The 15465-nt window shown below is 44.8% G+C and overlaps 1 protein-coding gene across 3 annotated transcripts in view; it reads right to left on the bottom strand.

Moving 5' to 3' along the window:
* ERG (ETS transcription factor ERG) overlaps nt 1-14845 on the bottom strand; it is a 229077-nt gene extending 214232 nt beyond the window's left edge. The window contains exon 1 of one of the 3 annotated variants that reach the window (XM_040621901.1): nt 14412-14845. The gene's annotated coding sequence lies outside the window, so the exon portion shown is untranslated. The remainder of the gene's footprint in view (nt 1-14411) is intronic. The other 2 variants (XM_040621899.1, XM_040621900.1) reach the window with 2 other exon arrangements.
* Nucleotides 14846-15465: the final 620 nt, after the last annotated feature.

The following is a 15465-nucleotide window of genomic DNA, read 5'->3' as shown; positions in this document are numbered from 1 at the left end:
TCCACTCAGCAACAGCCTTTGTGACATAGGACACGAAAGCTAATGCATTACATTCAATATTGCTATCTTTATTTTTCTTTAAGATTGATTTATTACTTGGAGAGAAAGAAAGCGAGCACGCGCTGGGGGAGAGACAGAGGAAGAGGGGGAGAATCTTCAAGCAGACTCCCTGCTGAGCGTAGAGCCCACCTCGGGGCTTGATCTCACAACCCAGAGATCATGACCGACGGAGCCACCCAGGCGCCCCTAGATTTCCCCCCTTATGATGTGATATTATGGAAGCTGAGCACAAAGGTACCCAGCATTTACTAAGAAGCCAGCTTTTTTCCCCAGCTTTTTAAAGATGTGACTCGCTCGTTTGTCTGACCTCCTTAGGATTTTTAAATATTGTTACACTCCTGTGCAAGGAAGAGATGCAGAGCTTTTTCAATGTATATCTTTATACAATAATGCATCATAGAGTCTGGAAATATATAAAAAAAGATAATGACAGTGGCTAACTCCAAGGAAAGTTACAGGGAACTTTCTTTTTTCTTCCTTTTGCTTCTCTGTATTTATAATTTTTTTCTACACTGAATTACACTCATGTCATAAAGAAACAAAAGACCACAGAGTCAATAAAAGGGTTGCATGAGGTCAGACATTTAAAAACAATTCTCAAGAGCTTGGCCTGTCTAGGGGACCATGTGAGCCGTCAATTATGGAGGAGCCCCATACGCTACCCAGAACCACAAACTCATCACTCTGAATGTGATGACCTCACGACTGAGGAAGGGGTCAATTAAAACACACAACAGCCCTGACCAGTAGCCACCTGCACACCCACAGCTACACGGCCAAGCGAAGAGTTAAGTATTCACCTCGGGACTTGTCTATAACCAGATAACTGTGAACACAGCAGTCGGCCATACCAATCTGGCAACTCAAAGACCCCGGATGTTTCCTTCCCATAGTAATGGGGCCGCCCTCACAGGGGGTGCATAGCACCTCGCTGCCCATCCCCACTTCTCTTCTATCCAGCTTCCCCACCTCTTCCCTCTGCCTGCCCCAGGCTTTCAAAATAGCACCTGTCATGCTCCAGAGTCAACCAGGCTCAGTTGAGCATTTTTATATATTTTTTTTAATAAATAATCACTGTTCATATCTGCATCTATTAACTTTTTTCTCTTTTATCAAGAGATATGGAAAGCAACAACACACAGCTTTTGTGTAAAAATGTCATCCAAAGTAGCCTCCTATCCCCAAACTATGCTAAAGTAATTATTGTTACTGTTGTCATGACTATTACTATTGATGCTAAGAAGGGACCAGTTTTTACATTTAACATTTATGATTGAACAGTGACGTTTCCCATGCTGAGCACACAATTCACAGCATCCCACAGCCCCTGGACAAGAGTCTCGGGCTTACAGATGCCTGTTTGTAGAGCTCTCTAGTTGGAGTCAGTGGGATGTACACTCCTGGATGAGAAGGTAGGAGACCCTCCATCTCTGCTCACCCTCCAAGCAGGTAACCTGAGGCAGATCACCCACTCTCCCTGCACCTCGCCCAGAGGCAATGTTAGCTGGCTTCGAGGATTGATATACCAAGTCTCTATGACCTCCCTCCATCCAAGGGGTTCTCATCAGAGCCAGAGCAATGGGGCAATGTATAGTTATGGTTCATTTCACTTGTAAATGACAGAAGATAAATTGATTAAAATATAATAATGGTAGCTTTTAAAAACAAGCAACCCAACTTAAAAATGGGCAAAAGACTTGAACAGACACTTCTGCAAAGCAGACATACAGATGGCCAACAAGCCCAGGAAAGGTCTTCAACATCACTCATAATTTGGGAAATACAAGTCAAAACCACAATGAGATACCACTTCACACCCACTGGGATGGCTATTGTCAAAGTAGCAGAAAGTCACAAGCGTTGGTGAAAATGCAAAAAAAGTGGAACACTAGGGCATTACTGGCCAGAATGTAAAATGTTACAGCTGCTGTGAAAGGGTGCATGGCAGCTCCTCGGAAAGCAGAACTACCATATGATCCAGCAATTCCCCTTCTGGGTTTATACACAAAAGAACTGAGAGCAGAGATTCAAACAGATACCTGTACACCAATGTTCACAGCAGTACTATTCACAACAGGCAAAAGGTAGAAGCAACCCAAATGCCCACAAATAGATGATTGGATAAACCAAATGTGTAGCTACAGACATAAATGGCATGTTATTCCGTCTAAGAAGGAATGAAATTCTCACACATGCTGCATCATAAATAAACCTTACAGACGTTCTGCTAAGTGAAATAAGTCAGACACAAAAAGACTGTTCCAACTCCAGCCATCACATCAACAATCCAGCAGGTAGTAAGGATAAAAGAAAGGAGAGTGTATACCCTTTAAAGATTCTACCTGGAAGTCCAACCTTCCCTTTAGGGATACTTCCTGGAAGTTGCTCGCGGCCCTTCTGCTCACATTCTAGTGTCAGCCACACTGAGCTGCAAAGGAAGCTGGGAATGTCTTTTTTCTCGGGGAGCATGCAGGAGTTCTGTTACCGAGGAAGAAGGGAAGAATGAGTACTGACAGACAAGCCATCTTCATACACGTGAAAATCGCCTTGAAAATGTTTTTTGGCACCAAGCAGTACCTCTTCAAGGCTTCACAGGATCACGTGCAGAAAGGGGGAGCTTTGAGAAACAGCTGTGACCCAGTGAGTACTTGCTCTTTGGATGAGCTCACTTTGAGAAACAGCAAGAATCCAGGGACGTGGCGTACAAAGACCGTTATTCACCATACACCTGCCCGAAGGAAGAAGGACGTGCAGCTGAATTGAGAAGCCCGGCAAAGAAAGAAAAAAAAAAAAAAAGGAAGAGAAGAAAATAAAAAACAAAAAAGACAAAGATAAAGGATGCCTCATCCCCTCCATCTCATAGAATCTGAAACACGGCAAAGAAGTTCTTATAATCTGGCTGCATTCGGCGCTGGCAGAGACCAGGAAGACCCATCGGCACGTTGCTAACATTTCCGGCGGGGAAATGTTTTCTTAACCCCGGGCATCCAACTCCCTCAAGTACGAGCGCATCCTGCCCCCCAGGAACGACGACGTAGCCCCTTCAAGACACAGGGTCCCCCACACTGCGCTTCCCATGAAGGCAGTCTTTGGTTGAACATTTCTCAGGCTGAGCACACGGTTTCACATATTCTCACAGTCAAGAGAGAGAATGGGAGTTCCTATGAGTCATAGAAAATTTGGTTTAAAAAAAAAAATGGCATCAGGAAGAATCAGTAACACTAAACGCCCACGTGTCTCGTCTCTTTAAAGCACGTTGGGGGAAATTCTGCTTTTAGTGGTAACTTAACATTCTGTTGCTGCCATATATATATCCTTGCAGCAGAGACAAAGTAACAAACAGCCTGGGAAGACTTTTATAGCCTGCCCATCCTTTTTAAGAGATGGCACAGGCCCAATTTTGACCTCCTTTTTACTACTTGCCTTTCCTTTGGACAAAACCCATGCAATCCTCGGTAATACTGGAACAACTCTGTGTTACTGCGTATGCACACCTGATTCCCAGGCCCTTTCCACCCCTACGCTGGCAAGGATCTGTCCATGGAGGCAAAAAGCCCCCATATCCCTGTCCCGACCTCCTGGGTAGCCCTGGCCCTCATCCCAGCTCAGGCCTCCTGGCATCTCCTGTCTCCTGCTGGGTCCATCGCTTCAAGTCAGGAAGCACAGCAGACCGGGCGCCTGCAAACAAAATCCCATAGACCTTTCTAGAGGGTGTGCTTCGCTTGGGAAACCCAGCTCAAATGGCTTCTGCCTGATTCATCACTCCACCAGCACGACACTACAGAAAGTCATCTCTTGAGTTCTGAAACGCTTTAAACCCTCCCTTATTTTTAGCATTTATTACCCAACTCATACTACAGTTTTCGTATATGCCTTCTCTCTGTATCACACATCCTAGTTTGCCTGAGACAGTCCTACTTTAGCCTGTTAATAAAATCATTTATGGTGTCTTCTTTTACTCCCAGTTTGGGAAGAAAAATTACACGGATACCCAATTCATCACCCACATTTGTCTGTGATCTCCTTGATAACCAGACTCTGTCCTGGTCACCTTGTCTTTCTCCAAAGACCTGCATACAGCATCTGACCCAGGCAGGTGCACCGTACCAACATGAAGAAAGGAAGGAAGGAAGGAAGGAAGGAAGGAAGGAAGGAAGGAAGGAAGAAAGAAAGAAAGAAAGAAAGAAAGAAAGAAAGAAAGAAAGAGAAGGAGGAAGGGCTCTCTCCTATTCCCCTTGCTCAAAATTCAGTCATGAGTCCAATATAAGGAAGAGCATTTGAAAAAACTACTTGATGGGGTGTCTGGGTGGCTTAGTCGGTTGAGTATCAATTCTTGGTTTCAGCTCAGGTCATGATCTCAGGGTCATGAGATGAAGCCCCGTGTCGGGCTTTGTATTCATCAGGGAGTCTGCTTGAATTTCGCTCTCCCTCTGGCTTTGCCCCTCCCACTCCCTAAAATAAATAAATATTAAAAAAGAAAGAAAAAGAAAAAACTACTTGAAGGAACAGCATCCTCCCACACTGAACATGTGTTCCCACAGGGAGGGACGGAACACAGTCGTTCCGATGTGAGAGTCTGTAGCTGAACCTCCAGATTCAAATTCTGGGTCTATCCTTTACTCTCTATATGGCTTTGAACAAACTGACTGACCTTCCTTCCCCAGACTTCCTTATGCATATATCGGATATAGTAAAAGTGCTCCCCATACACATGTGACACACAGCATATGAACAGATTATCAATATCACCAGGCATCAGAAAAGTGCAGGTCAGGGCGCCTGGGTGGCTCAGTCGGTGAAGCGTCTGCCTTCAGCTCAGGTCATGATCCCAGGGTCCCGGGATCGAGTCCCACATCGGGCTCCCTGCTCATCAGAAGCCTGCTTCTCCCTCTGCCCCTTCCCCCCCACCGCTCCTTCTCTCCCTCCCCACCCTTCTCTCTTGAAAATAAATAAATAAAAATACTTAAAAAAAAGAAAAGAAAAGTGCAGGTCAAAAACACAATGAAATACCACCTAGCACCCATTAGGATGGCTATTATTTAAGAAAATTTTTAAGAAACAGAAAATGGTATGTGTTGACCATGATGTGGAAAAATAGAAACCCTTGTCCACTACTGGTGGGATCGTAAAATGATAGCACTGTTACAAAAAACAGTACAGAGGTTCCTCAAAAATTTAAACAGAATTACCACTGCTGGGTAGATACCCAAAAGAATCAAAAGAGGGTCTTGAAAAAGATATTTGTACACCCACATTCATAGCAGCATTATTCACTAGCCAAGAGGAGGAAGCAACCTGAGTGTCCATCAGCAGACAAATGGACAAAAAACCAAAAACAAAAACAAAAAAAAACGTGGTCTATGCAGATGATAGAATAGCATTCAGCCTTAAAAAGGAAGGGAAGTGTGTCTCATGCTACAATATGGAAGACATGACGCTAAGTGAAATAAGCCAGTCACAGAACAAATGCAGTGCGATCCCACTGATAGAGCGGTCTCGAGCAGTCAACTCTGCTGGAGCCAGAAAGTATAATGGTGGTGACCATGGGGCAGCGGAGGGAGGAGGGGGAAGCTGTCATTTATCAGGGATCGAGTTTCAGCCTTGCCAGATGAGAAAGTTCTGGAGATCTGCTTCACAACAATGTGAATAGACTTAACACTACTAAACCGTACACTTAAAAAGGGTTAGGATGATCCATTTTATGTTCTGTGTTTTTTAGCCACAATAAAATATAATCATAAAAATGTGTCTTCCCATAGGGCTGTTGTATGGATTACACTGGTTCACATGGGGAAAGCCTAGACCACGGGCTGGCACAGAGTCATAAATGTCGTCTCTATTAATGAACCCACACCCTTTGTTCCACGGTACATCAGTCTGTAGAAATCATTTTAGGTTTGGCCTCTTGTCATTAGTTTGTTTAGGGTTTCGTTTATTTAGCTCTTGCTGTCTTCTCACTTTTCTGCCTCTAAGGTCAAATCATTTTAGAGGCTTTATTTGTTCCATTTACAAATTATTATTAGTTGTCAACTGTACTCAAATGAAAAAAAGTTACCATTTCCAAACACCACTATGCCTGAAATTACGAAGTATTCACATACCCAAATCACTGACAGTTAACTTAATTAAAATATTTGGCATATACTTGTTAAAAAAAAATCTTATTAGGATGTTAAAAAATACAACATCAATTTTTTTTAAAAAATAAGAACATAATAATAAAAAGTAATAATTAAAATGAAGAAAAATACTGTCTGCAACTTCTTTAGTTCCATAAGATAAAATTTGAAGTCTCAGATTATTTTCTTTGTCTTGAGTTTTAAGAGCTGCCCTATTTACCGAATGGCAGGGGTTTGACTTGGCAGCAGTCGATGCCAAGAAAACATACGAGTGTTTTCAAGGGCAGCGTGATGGGGCTACCGTGAAGCTAATAGAGTCAAATGAAGCCTTGAGCCCAGATCACAAAATGCAATGGTTCCAGATTTCTGAGGGACTATTCTGGTCATGACTTTCCAAGAAGCACACAGAGAAAAAAGAAAATCTGTCCATACAAATAAAATCAATATATGAGAGCTCAAAAAAAAATATTGTCTAAAATGAGGTTAAAAAATAAAAACTAGTTGTGTTTTGGCTGCAAAAGAGATGTTTAAAGAAATACATGTGAAATACACGAAGGTCAGTCAGATATTCATTCATCCATTTGTTCAGCTTTGAAATTATTTGATAAATATTCATTGAAAGATTTCTAGGAACCCGGTGCCGTGGTAGGTGTTAATCATAGCAGTCATGAGACAAACAGCCACCTTACTGGGTTATTCTGGAAGGTAAAAGTAGGCACAATGATGGACAGCATCTGAGGCCAGTCTAAGCAAGCACACACTGACAAACGGAACGAGCCCGAGATGGAAAGGACCATTTAGGGAGAGGGTGGTCTCCCCACCCTGGGACGATGCAGGGAGAGACAATACGAGCATGAAGAATGCCAAGAAGAAACTTTGACGCTAGGTTCTAATGATCTGGTGTGCATAACAATCTTCCTCTCCAGGGGCACCTGGGTGGCAGAACGGTTGAGCGTCTGCCTTCAGCTCAGGGCGTGATCCCGGCGATCTGGGATCGAGCCCCACATCAGGCTCTTTCGCTATGAGCCTGCTTCTTCCTCTCCCACTCCCCCTGCTTGTGTTCCCGCTCTCGCTGGCTGTCTCTATCTCTGTCAAATAAATAAATAAAATCTTTAAAAAAAAAAATCTACCTCTCCAACCAGAAACACAATGAGGTCGTTTTCAAGCACAGTGAGTGGGGAGAATGGCTGTGCACACAGAGTGACTTGGGGATATGATGTTCAGAGAAGCTTCACTACTGATTTCACTCGACCACCCTGAGCGAAGACCTAACATGATACAGACCTACACGAAATCTGCAACACTTGTTGAACCAAAAATAATCCCTTTGCATGGATGCATACTGATGAACCATTATTAGAATCTCAACTTTGATTACGACAGCACAGCCTTCACCTAGAGGTTGTATCCTTCCCTCTGAAACGGCATTCCAGCTTTGAGAAATATCACGAAAGTAACAGCTAAAGAGAACTGGAAGCAACCAAGATGCCCCTCAACAGGCGAACGGATACAAAAGCTACGGTCATCTGCACCGGGGAATATTACGTGGTCATGAAAAGCAATGAGCTCTCAAACCACAGGAACATATGCAGGAACCTTAAATGCCCAGAACTCAGTGAGAGAAGCCGGTCTGAGAAGGCCACATACTGTGTGACTCCAGCTCTATGACATTCTGGAAAAGGCATAACCACAGAGACGGTAACAAGGTCAGTATTTGCCGTGGGTTCGGGGGAAGGAAGGGAGGGATAAACAGGTATCACACAGGGGAGTTTGAGGGCAGTGAAACTGTCCAGTAGGATACTAGAATTATGCATCCATGGCATTACCCATTTGTCCAAACCCACAGAACAGACAACACAGAGTGAACCTTAATGTAAACTATGGACTTGTGTTGATAATAATGTATTGATATTAGATCATCGATTATAATGAATGCACCACACTTTAAAAAAAAAAAGAAATACAAATTTAAAAATAGAAAAACAAAGAATCTATGCTGGGATAGCAAAAAAATTAGTAGATACATATAAATAAATAGTAAATAATTAAATAAATGAAAAAAATCATGAGGAAATTTTGCAGGTATGTCTTCCTTTATGGAAAAAAAAAAGTTCTCATTTTCCAAATTCAAAAACTGTTGCAAAAGAATTGAATGTGATATTTTCAAAGCATAATTATTGAGTCTAAAATACAACATGATGACAAACCACTCTGCAATAACCTTTCCATGTTTTGATAACGTTGACTGCAGAGCTGAGCTGAGCCATAGGCGTTTGGGGTCACATGATAGCGATCCCCTCAGACTCTCACCGCGTGTCTTCCAACGGGGTTGACCCTAGCGTGACTCAGGTTGGAATGAGAAACAGGATATGAGCCATTGGGCGAGGGTCCCCCCTTTGCCAACCACCGGTCCTGCAATATTGGACAACTGACTTTGGCAGGTGTCTATTTTCTCAGACAAGAAATGGACTGAAGAGGCCAGCTAGTAGATTTCACACTGGTCCCCAAAGGGGGAAGAAGGCATCTGGGGACGATGGGGGTGGTGGGAGAGGGCAGGGCAAGAGTGCACTGGCTTTCACTGAAAGAGTTCCACTCTATCGGGAGGGGGTATTTATTGGGCTTTTATGTACAATGTTAGTTGAATAAAGGTCTCCTCAAGCTAAATAATTTTTTTTTTAGGAGACATCTGGTTCCTTTTCCCTGAAGGTATTTGCTCAAGCCAAGGAATGAAGCACCTGTGAGTGAGCAGAGGATGAAAGCTGGAAATACAAAAACTTGAAGGAGCCTTTCTTTCATTTTCAAGGGGATTACCAAGGGAGGAATGTTCTTTGGCTCCCGTAAGCCTACCCAATATGTGATCTCCCACCCTGGCCACTGCTGCAGTTTGTGCGGAATGTCATCCAGAGTTCCTCTCCAGCGCCCAGCCCCTAAAGGGAGAATGAATCCCATCCGGATTCCTGGGGCCCCGTGTTTGGAGCGGACGGGTGGGCGCCGTCTGGATAAACTCCCTCCTTAGAAGGAAGCGAGTGTTTATCCAAGGTTACTTATCAGGTAACAAGACAAACTATCAAAAAGGGAAGAGGCAAACACCCAGGATGGTTTACAGACAGGAATCGTGGGCTCTTGAGTCGTAAGAGTCCTAAATGCGGAAGGAAATAGAGCCACGGAGGGAAAGACGCCGTGGGAAGCTACGCAACGGGAGGCGCATCTGGGATCCAAAGCTGGTCCTGCCGGCGATGATCTATTCTAAGCGAAGATCTAAATGGAGATCCTTCTGCTCAGTCACCAGCTTCTCTTCGCTTGCTGGTCGGTGTAAAGAGCATCTCAAATTCCTTACTTTCCTGGACTCTACAGTCAGCGAAGACCCAGGACAACAGTGTGCCTGGAAGCAGCCAGGTCCGCCGGAGCCTGCCAGCCCAGCGCCCCCGAGGGTCCTCCTCTTCCCTTCCCTCGGCGGCCCTGACAGGTCACCCGATGCGCCCCCCACTCGCAGCGGAGGTGCCAGCCCTGCAGGCGAGCTGAGGGCAGTCTTATTGATAAGTACCTAGAAAAACTAAGGCAACACTCAAATCCCAGTTATTGAATCTGGGAAAAGACAAAATGTAATCACAGCACATCATGGGGCTCCCCTCTCACATTTATACAGTTATAATAACGTTCGAAGTGAACATTAATCTGACATTCTTGCTTAACTACACTGGAAGGATGGAGGAACGGAGAATGGGGGGCGGGGGCGGGAACTCAACTCCCATCGTCCTTCACAGAAAATCGATAATATCCAAACTGAAAACTCAAGAAGTGCCAGGAGCCCAGGACTTATAAATATGGGGGTAAATGACAGAAAAAAGAGCCGAGAACAGCTAAGGGAAGGTGGAAAGCAGAGAATGAGCACTTTTTCATGATAAGCCCAGAAATGCTATTTAATTTTATGCATCTGTATTATTTGGGGAAAAAATAGCAGTTAAAGTTGAAAAGTGATAAAAGGCATAGGGGACCTCCGGAGCGAATAAACCCGACACGTGACGGGTGTTGTGTGGGAGATTTCTGCGGACGGGTTAGGAGCCGAGAGAGGCATCAAGCTTGGTCCTGAAGCACCGTCGCTCCCGGCCAGGGCTGTGGCGTCTGTTCCGTGGTCTGACCAAAGCTCCGCGGGGAGAAACCGGCCCCAAATAACATTCTTCTCCACGATTTTAGGAACTGGCTCATTTGTTTATTTAGGTCATGTCACAATACCAAAAAACTCAGCAAAAGCCAAACAGCTCACGGTGCTTACTCGGTATTGCAGTAACCTCTTCCCCAGTCCACGTGCAAATTCTTGTCATCCTTCACCTTTCAGAAGCCTTAGAGCTTAACATGTAAATTCACTGAAAAAGAAAAAACCTCTGAATGATAAGTTGGCAGTGTATAGCAAAAGACGAAGACACAGACCCTGATCCCACAATTCCACTTCCAAGAACGGATCCTAGTCTTCGGAAAACTGCAGCGTGGTTTGTAACCATGATTTCCAACCCTAGAGGCATGTGAGAATGCTGACTTCTAGGCCTCTCCTCCAAGAGAGCCTGATTTAACTGGTCTGTGTTGGGGCCTGGGCATCCGTATTCTGCAGCCAAGATAGAGAGCTCTGGGATTATAATAAAGAAAATGGAAAACAGCCTAAATACTCAATAAATCCATCACGATGGGACCCTACAACAGAATTCTAAACAGTGTTAAAATAATGTGGCGGAAAGAAGATATTTCGTTAAACATATTTATTGACATGGGCAGATATTTACAATGTGTTCTTAAGTAAAAAAAAAAAAAACAGGTTATATGAACTTTGTATGTGATATGATTTACTCCTGGAAAAAAAGTATCTATAAAAGAATCACCACTGTTCTAAAATTAAATGCACCTCTGTCAGTAGCCATAACGTCCGAGTGTGGAAAGATTTAAGTATTTTTGTTTATGTGTATGTTCTAATATTTCCACAATGAACAAAGTATTACGGATACCACCCTCTCAAGTTCCAAAATGCTTAGACATACCTCTCGTAGGCTTTAAACATTTTAGCACTGTTCATATAGATTTCAGCTCACACCCACCCTTCTGCAACCAATAAACCCACACACATGTCCCCAGCCTTTTCCAGGGCACTCTACGGCCTGCCAAGTCTCCGGGGTGGACGAACAGCCCCTGGGTTTCATTTTTCCTTTGCAGGTAACAAAGTTCAGCTGCCTCAAACCCAATATATCCTTGTAATTTTGTTATACCCAATGATCTTCACCTTTCCAAAAAAATTAATTAATTAAATTAAATTAAATTAATTCACCTTTCCAAGTCTGAGGGTCGAGAAGGGGGTGCCTAGATTCGAGATTGGGGGGAAGTCCCAAGCACAGCCCCAATCGCTCCCATTCCAGCCCCACTGAACCATTCAGCATCCCTAGTAGAAGATGCTAGAGCACTGGGGACAGAGGGGTGGGAAGGAAGAACCGGTTCTAGCAGACATTTGGAACAGATAATGTAGTTTCCTAAGAACCTTGCAACACGAGGAAGGCGCTGAGCTTCGAACCACTGGGAGGGGACAGAGCCTCGTGTTCTCAGCAACGACGGCACCGTCCCATTGCCTTCGTCTTTCACTCAAACCACCTGATGCCCACTCTTTGCTCAAAGCCCCCTCTTTGGAATCCTTGCAAAGTTGCTCACTAAAGAGAACCAAGCTGCAGCATTTCAAGTAGTTACCTTCAGCAGTTTTTGAAACTTAACATAAAAGCCATCAGGGAATTACAACCAAACCCCAAACATGTGAGAAAAAGGCTTTAACACATGGCCCTGTTCAAACAGTCGGCTCCCCTCGCCAACCTAGCAGCAATCAGGCAGGTCACGGGTGCAAGCAGGAAATCTACAATTAGGGCTTGCTACCTATAGTGGAGGATTTATGGGATGGTTGAATTAGCATTCTCAGGAAGAAAACCCGAAGTGGAGGAACGAAAACATCTTTCTGGACATACCCAGCGAGCCCGCACGCCCTCCATGAACCTCACCTACAGCCAGGGAAGGGGCAGAGAGCCCCTGTCTGCAGGGGGACAGAGCGAGGACGCACGTCTTCCTTCTCCTAAGCCTGACACAGGCCACAGCCAACAGCACAGTAGTCCCTGGTCCTCTTATTTAAGAGGCAAATTGAGGTCTTGACGCCCCACAAAGAAATTAGGTGTTCTGAAGAACAAAAGAACCCATTCAATCCGGTCCTCTCCTGAAATATCGCAAACCACAAGCACACCCCTCAAAAGGTCAAAAGAAGATTCTGCTCGGCCACAGTGTATCAGCGAGTGTTGCCACTGCACCTGCGTGTTGCCACATTCCGAGCCGCAAGAGCCTTTGAAGACTGCCCCGGGACCATTCTTGGTCAATGTAAAGAATAATTAAACTGTGTGTTTGTGTAAATTCCATGTGTTCAGAGAGTTTTCAAGTAAATATGAGAAAAGAACAAAGGGTTGGAGCTTGTGTTGGCTGGGGATGGGGGCAGGGTAACAAACCCCAGCCCCTGCAGGGCTGGGGGGGCGGGGGGGGCACCAGCAGTTGAGTGCCTGCAGAACCACTCCCAGGTAGGGGTCTGGAAGGTGGTGGTCCCTGGAGACTGGCATGACCACCCACGGTCCCTTTCTGTGCCACCCCCCCTTGCTCCCCTTAACAAATGTTAGTGGTCTTGGACATCTTCCCTCCAAGTGTCTCCAGCCACACTCTCCCCTCTCCGAGTGGCATCCCTGGACCCAGCATGGAGTCGGATATGCCAGCCTGAATCAGGGCCAAGCCAGAAAGAGAGATGAAAAAGCTGGGACTGCGGCTGGCTTCTTTTCCAGTGAAAAAATATGGCTCCAGTTAGTAGGGTGGCTTTCTCTCTGCAAGTGAACATGACGATATTCCTACTGAGAAGAGTCCCTTGAAAAGAAACTTCCATTTATTACAATCCATGACAAAATGGGGAGACATCTGTGCTTTTAAAAATCTTATTTTCTTTTTTCTTTTTTTATTTTAAATTCAATTAGCCAACATATATCATTAGTTTTTGATGTTCAATGATTCATTAGTTACGTATAACAAAAATCTTATTTTCTTAAAGGAGGTTTCAACGTCCCATGATAAAAGCACTTTTCCAAGGTCCCACTAGTCTTGTAAAGGCTGGTATTTAGGTGTGGTTTCTTGCATTCTGGAGCCTTCTTATACACGGACAGCAGGTGCCTTGGTCTATAGAAACCCCTTATAAGGAGATCAACATAGAACAGTCTTTTTCTACCTGAGTAATTAGGAGAGTAAAATTCAGCACAACTCGGGTTCTCCTCAGACTTCAGTGAATGTGGTCTAGGAAGGGACAGCTTAACTTTCACGCTAGGCTCTGGTAACACAGTTACCACAATACGGGATTACTGTGATATACATTATAACATCATGTAATATGCATACACACAACCTATGTAATATTATATGTATGTCATATATGTAAGAGCTCACATCTATTAAAAGATTTGGGGAGGAAAAATGCCACACAGAGATCCTACCGAATAAAACAGAGCCAAGCAGGGGAACAAGTCTGAAATGACCTAGGAACTGAAGGAGTGTTTGATATTTACTCTTTCTGGATACAGATGTGGATGGGCTTTGTGTCATCACTGACCCCAGTTCATCGGGATCATCGATGTTTTCTAAGATCCTGGACTGTTTCATAGCCAAAAGTCCCAATGACTGAATTCGAAGAGAATTCCCCAGAAAGAGCACAGCAAAGTAAATGTCAGCTAGAGTCGTAGAAGTTCGGATATATAGCCTCTAATACAAATAATGTCACATAAGTAAGTGTTTAGGCGCACACTGTGGCATGCCATCTACCCTGACCTGATGACCAAAAAAACAGATACTGAGTTTACTACTACGGCATCCCCTGTGTGAGGAGTCATAGTGTGAAGAGGTATTTTTAGTGATTTCTTAAGGGCGAGCATTCATAAACTTCCAAATCTGTGCTCCATGTGACCGTGACATAGCGTTTGGTCATCCTGCGGCTAATTGTCAAAATTCTGACTGTGGGTCACCGCTGACTCAAACTCATGTCTGTCTGTAAGACATTAAAACGAGGCCACTTGGAAAGAAGAAGAGGGGAAAGTTTAAGGAGAGCAAGCTTTCGCAACCAGCTGGTGCTTGCTTGGAGTTAAGCACCTCTGAAAACACAGACAACAAAGACAAAAAGAATCCACGCCAACGTACCTCTCACATTCCAAAGCCAGGGCACAGACAGCGCCGGGGGTGGGGCGGAGGGAGCCTCGGGGTTCCGAGGGGCAGCGGGGAGACGCTCGCATAACCACTTGGATCTCCTGTCTCAGATGGAAGCAAGCTTCCTTGTGATGTTCCAGAAGAAGTATGCCAGCAGAAAATACCATCACACGTCCTATGCCACGAGCTGGAGGTGAGCATTTAAGTAAGAAACTTCATCTGTGTGCCTTCGTTACTCCCAGTAACATCATGTCTCATCTGGCCCTTCTAGAAGATCGGGGACTGTGCCCTCCCCGGAGAGCAAGCGGGGTTATTTGTGGGGCTGCTTCGGGAGGGGAGAAACTCAAATGCGGCGCTAGATTCTTCCCCGAGCTGTGCTGGTTTCACAACACACATTTCTCTCCCTTCCTAAGAATCTGGCTTTTCCCTCGTGTACTTTTTTTCCTATTTTCGGGATGGCTGGGTCACTTCTAGAAACTGTGCTTGAGCCGTGCTGTCAGCCCCGGGCGTGGGCGGGCTCTTCCGACTCTGGTCTGCCTCACGGGACACTCACCCTCCGTCTCTGAGTCAGTTGCCTTTTCATGGAAATACTATTCAATGATCATTTTCATAAAAATTTGTGCTGGCGCAGTTTTGTTTCTCTTGACACCAGCCCAAGTGTTTTTCTCTTCTGATTGATTTTTGGTTTCAACTCAGCATGTCTTTTTTGGTTGTTTATTTTTTAATATATTTCCATTTTTACTGGAGGGGAAACATTAGCATCCCTGTGACCCAGCTGCATCAGATCGGCCACACGACCCGCGTTTATACATCCAAGGGGACGGGAGAAGGCTGTCTGCAGAGCCAGAGGGCTGCTCCCGCCCGGACTCAGAAGGAGAGGCTGTCTTGCCAGGGGCTACCACACGAGGGGGCCACTGGTCTCTGTGGCCTTGTTTTTGCAGCGTGGCTGTTTCAGCAGCCCCTCTGATCTTGTCCACCCTTGAGTCTGATAATCCTACCACCTTTTCGTGTGTGGCAAGAGTGTGTGGTCCTGGAGTCTGCAGGTTTA

This window comes from Ursus maritimus, unplaced genomic scaffold (assembly GCF_017311325.1).
Source record: "Ursus maritimus isolate PB19 unplaced genomic scaffold, ASM1731132v1 scaffold_4, whole genome shotgun sequence".
Taxonomy (NCBI): domain Eukaryota; kingdom Metazoa; phylum Chordata; class Mammalia; order Carnivora; family Ursidae; genus Ursus; species Ursus maritimus.
The sequence above is the reverse complement of the archived record's forward strand: the minus strand, read 5'-3'. Positions and strand labels throughout refer to the sequence as shown.